Source organism: Acanthochromis polyacanthus, chromosome 5, assembly GCF_021347895.1.
Source record: "Acanthochromis polyacanthus isolate Apoly-LR-REF ecotype Palm Island chromosome 5, KAUST_Apoly_ChrSc, whole genome shotgun sequence".
Taxonomy (NCBI): domain Eukaryota; kingdom Metazoa; phylum Chordata; class Actinopteri; family Pomacentridae; genus Acanthochromis; species Acanthochromis polyacanthus.
This window is the reverse complement of record NC_067117.1, coordinates 921849-927163: the sequence shown is the minus strand read 5'-3', so window position 1 is coordinate 927163 and position 5315 is coordinate 921849. Positions and strand designations below refer to the sequence as shown.

Sequence of the window (5315 nt, the reverse complement as noted above, 5' to 3'; positions counted from 1 at the left end):
AGAGTGAAATAAACGCCGAGAAGACGGATAGAACCCCATCAGCTCCGTGTCTGGCTTCTACCCATGATCTAACAGCTCTCTACATCATCCTGTGTATTACTCAGCTGATTACCAGTGAAATAACTGATCTGAGACAATTTTTTGTTTAAAATTCGATGTTATGAATCTAGTGTTCCTAGCAACTTACTGCAGTAATTGGTGGGTTAGAATACAGCATCTGATTGATCTAATAATAGCCCTGATTTATGATGGAACTATTTTTGTTGTAGACAATTCTTTATCTTTGGCTACTTTTCTCACATGTTTAAGCTTTCCCAAAGAACGTGATTTATACACGTGATATAATAGTAATAATAACAGTAATAATAATGATAAAAACAATAGTAATAATAGCAGTAATAATAGTAATAATAATAATGATTGATATAATATTAATAGTAATGATAATAGATAGATAGATAGATAGATAGATAGATCTCTTTATTGTCCCAAAGGAAATTTGTTTTCACAAGCTGTCATGTCACACATCATAACATACATACAAGGACAACATTCACAATATGACACACAAAAATAGAGTTCAAGTTCAGCGCGGTGGCTTATTGAGGATGACGATAGCTGATGGAACAACACTTCTGTTGTAACGGACATAATGCCATTTTAGTGCTCGAAATCTGCGTCCAGAGGGGAGGAGCTGGAACATGTGATGAAGAGGGTGTTCAGTGTCCGAAATGATTGATCTGGTGAGACGGGCTGTTGCCTTATCATTAAGTTCAGATATGTTAGGTGTGGGTTGATGTATAATTTTAGATGCAATACGTGTAATTTTAACAAGTCGGTTTCTGTCTGAAACTGATAAAGTATAAAAACAGGAAGAACAATACAACAGAATGGACTGGATTATACTTTTGTACAGCAGCAACAAGAGATGAGGAGCAACATGAAGAGAACTAAGTGTACAGACAACATGTAGTCTTTGTTGTGATCGTTTATAAATATAATATTATATAATAATAATAATGATAATTATTCACAGTAGTAATAATAGCAGTATCTATCTATCTATCTATCTATCTATCTAGTCTGGCGTTTGTTACAAGCAAACCCTGTCAAAATTGCTTGAGAACTGAGCGATTTATGACAACTTTAATTGTATAAGCACATCATTCCTCTATGGAAGTAATGCATTGTAGGAGCTAGTGGTCCCATTCCAAGATGGCGGCGCTGCAGGCACATCGCTCGAGTGGGCAGCCACAGTCAATGAGGCGTCTAGGTATATATATCACGATAGACTGCAATTTAGTAGAGTTGGAGTTTCTACCAGTAGAGATTGCAATCACAATCTCTACTGGTAGAAACTCCAATCCCACCAGTAAAGATTTGTCAGGGCTAAGGTTAGACTTTTAAGGTTAGGGGGGTCAGGGCAGGGGTTAGATTAAAAGTTCCATTTCTACTGGTAGAGATTACAATCGCAAACTCGACTGGTAGAAACTCCAATTCTACCAAATCGCAGTCTCTACCCTGACATATATGTCTATGGTGCTGCATGTCTGTGCAACTCTGGGCCGAGTGCGAATGGTGCGTTCAGGAGCGTCGGAATTTTCTATACTGCTGAAAATAACTGGGGTTACAACGGCTTACATGTGAAGAATTTGAATGTGGTGGAGACAAAATGACCCCTGACAAAAAGTGGGGGGGACACATCCCCACCGTCCCCCCCTAAACTGACGCCTATGGAATAAATGAATGAGTTTCTGGAGCCATGAGGAAGTTTCAGAAAAAGCCCAGATCCTGTGAACGCAGCTCCACCTGAAACACCGTCCAACCAGTCACACTGCATACTCTGATAATGAAGGGATGAAGGTGTGGCAGCGCTCTGAACACTCTGATAACTGACAGGAAGCAGCGTTGCTTCACTTCATTCAACGAACGTTTGACTGGGAGACGAGTCCAAACCTGCTGTGGACAGAAGAGCCGACTGGTGGAAGAGAGCTCAGTTAAGGGAAGCTCTGGTTGGTTTCATCAAGTTCTCAGTGAACGTGTGATTGTTGGAGGTGTGTGGTTTAGTTCCAGTGATGGTGAACGTGTGATTGTTGGAGGTGTTTGGTTTAGTTCCAGTGATGGTGAACGTGTGACTGTTGGAGGTGTTTGGTTTAGTTGTAGTGATGGTGAACGTCTGATTGTTGGAGGTGTTTGGTTTAGTTCCAGTGATGGTGAACGTCTGATTGTTGGAGGTGTTTGGTTTGGTTCCAGTGATGGTGAACGTGTGATTGTTGGAGGTGTTTGGTTTAGTTGTAGTGATGGTGAACGTGTGACTGTTGGAGGTGTTTGGTTTAGTTCCAGTGATGGTGAACATGTGATTGTTGGAGGTGTTTGGTTTAGTTCCAGTGATGGTGAACGTGTGATTGTTGGAGGTGTTTGGTTTAGTTCCAGTGATGGTGAACGTGTGATTGTTGGAGGTGTTTGGTTTAGTTCCAGTGATGGTGAACGTGTGATTGTTGGAGGTGTTTGGTTTAGTTCCAGTGATGGTGAACGTGTGATTGTTGGAGGTGTTTGGTTTAGTTCCAGTGATGGTGAACGTGTGATTGTTGGAGGTGTTTGGTTTAGTTCCAGTGATGGTGAACGTGTGATTGTTGGAACTGTTTGGTTTAGTTGTAGTGATGGTGAACGTGTGATTGTTGGAGGTGTTTGGTTTAGTTGTAGTGATGGTGAACGTGTGATTGTTGGAAGTGTTTGGTTTAGTTCCAGTGATGGTGAACGTCTGATTGTTGGAGGTGTTTGGTTTAGTTCCAGTGATGGTGAACGTGTGACTGTTGGAGGTGTTTGGTTTAGTTGTAGTGATGGTGAACGTGTGATTGTTGGAGGTGTTTGGTTTAGTTCCAGTGATGGTGAACGTGTGATTGTTGGAGGTGTTTGGTTTAGTTCCAGTGATGGTGAACGTGTGATTGTTGGAGGTGTTTGGTTTAGTTCCAGTGATGGTGAACGTGTGACTGTTGGAGGTGTTTGGTTTAGTTGTAGTGATGGTGAACGTGTGATTGTTGGAGGTGTTTGGTTTAGTTCCAGTGATGGTGAACGTGTGATTGTTGGAGGTGTTTGGTTTAGTTCCAGTGATGGTGAACGTGTGATTGTTGGAGGTGTTTGGTTTAGTTGTAGTGATGGTGAACGTGTGATTGTTGGAGGTGTTTGGTTTAGTTCCAGTGATGGTGAACGTGTGATTGTTGGAGGTGTTTGGTTTAGTTCCAGTGATGGTGAACGTGTGATTGTTGGAGGTGTTTGGTTTAGTTGTAGTGATGGTGAACGTGTGATTGTTGGAGGTGTTTGGTTTAGTTCCAGTGATGGTGAACGTGTGACTGTTGGAGGTGTTTGGTTTAGTTCCAGTGATGGTGAACGTGTGACTGTTGGAGGTGTTTGGTTTAGTTCCAGTGATGGTGAATGTGTGATTGTTGGAGGTGTTTGGTTTAGTTGTAGTGATGGTGAACGTGTGATTGTTGGAGGTGTTTGGTTTAGTTCCAGTGATGGTGAACGTGTGACTGTTGGAGGTGTTTGGTTTAGTTCCAGTGATGGTGAACGTGTGACTGTTGGAGGTGTTTGGTTTAGTTCCAGTGATGGTGAACGTGTGACTGTTGGAGGTGTTTGGTTTAGTTCCAGTGATGGTGAACGTGTGATTGTTGGAGGTGTTTGGTTTAGTTCCAGTGATGGTGAACGTGTGATTGTTGGAGGTGTTTGGTTTAGTTGTAGTGATGGTGAACGTGTGATTGTTGGAACTGTTTGGTTTAGTTGTAGTGATGGTGAACGTGTGATTGTTGGAGGTGTTTGGTTTAGTTCCAGTGATGGTGAACGTCTGATTGTTGGAGGTGTTTGGTTTAGTTGTAGTGATGGTGAACGTGTGACTGTTGGAGGTGTTTGGTTTAGTTGTAGTGATGGTGAACGTGTGATTGTTGGAGGTGTTTGGTTTAGTTCCAGTGATGGTGAACGTGTGATTGTTGGAGGTGTTTGGTTTAGTTCCAGTGATGGTGAACGTGTGACTGTTGGAGGTGTTTGGTTTAGTTGTAGTGATGGTGAACGTGTGATTGTTGGAGGTGTTTGGTTTAGTTCCAGTGATGGTGAACGTGTGATTGTTGGAGGTGTTTGGTTTAGTTCCAGTGATGGTGAACGTCTGATTGTTGGAGGTGTTTGGTTTAGTTGTAGTGATGGTGAACGTGTGACTGTTGGAGGTGTTTGGTTTAGTTGTAGTGATGGTGAACGTGTGATTGTTGGAGGTGTTTGGTTTAGTTCCAGTGATGGTGAACGTGTGATTGTTGGAGGTGTTTGGTTTAGTTCCAGTGATGGTGAACGTGTGATTGTTGGAGGTGTTTGGTTTAGTTCCAGTGATGGTGAACGTGTGACTGTTGGAGGTGTTTGGTTTAGTTGTAGTGATGGTGAACGTGTGATTGTTGGAGGTGTTTGGTTTAGTTCCAGTGATGGTGAACGTGTGATTGTTGGAGGTGTTTGGTTTAGTTCCAGTGATGGTGAACGTGTGATTGTTGGAGGTGTTTGGTTTAGTTGTAGTGATGGTGAACGTGTGATTGTTGGAGGTGTTTGGTTTAGTTCCAGTGATGGTGAACGTGTGATTGTTGGAGGTGTTTGGTTTAGTTGTAGTGATGGTGAACGTGTGACTGTTGGAGGTGTTTGGTTTAGTTGTAGTGATGGTGAACGTGTGACTGTTGGAGGTGTTTGGTTTAGTTCCAGTGATGGTGAACGTGTGACTGTTGGAAGTGTTTGCTGCTTCCAGAAACAGGACGGTCACTGTGAGTGTTCAACTCTCCTCCATCTGTATGTATTTATAGTCATAATTGTTGTTTAAATCTTGTTGTAATGTATCAGGTACTTAGTTACTGATCCAGTTACTACTCAGGTATTTTCCAGACCTGAGGACTGAGCTGAGCAGTGAAGTTTCAGTTTCACACCTAAAACAACAACAATAACAACAACACAATAACAATGCAACACACCAATAACCACAGCAACACAACAACTCATATTCCCAGTGTGAAGGTAGAACTCTGATCATGAATAAAGCTGTTGGAGATCATCAGCTGGTTCTGGAGGGTTCCAGGAGGAACTGATGGATGTTCTACCTGAATGATCCTCAGAGTGTTCTATGAACGTTTGTCTGCTTTAGATTGTGAACCTTCAGAACCATGACGTCTGTTTCTGTCCACAGGTTTTACAATCTTCACCTGAAGTTTACAATCCAGACCAGAGAACTCCTCAACTGGTCCAGAGGAACCTTCATGAGATGGCATCAAAACCAAGAAGAAGGTGGAGCAGAGAGC

The 5315-nt window shown here is 42.3% G+C and overlaps 1 long non-coding RNA gene across 1 annotated transcript; it reads left to right on the top strand.

The window, feature by feature from the left end:
* Positions 1-1984: 1984 nt before the first annotated feature.
* On the top strand, positions 1985-4801 carry LOC127534142 (uncharacterized). The gene is made up of 3 exons (XR_007942139.1): positions 1985-2054; positions 4170-4304; positions 4710-4801. It is a non-coding gene; the product is annotated as an uncharacterized LOC127534142 (long non-coding RNA).
* The last annotated feature ends 514 nt before the right edge of the window (positions 4802-5315 follow it).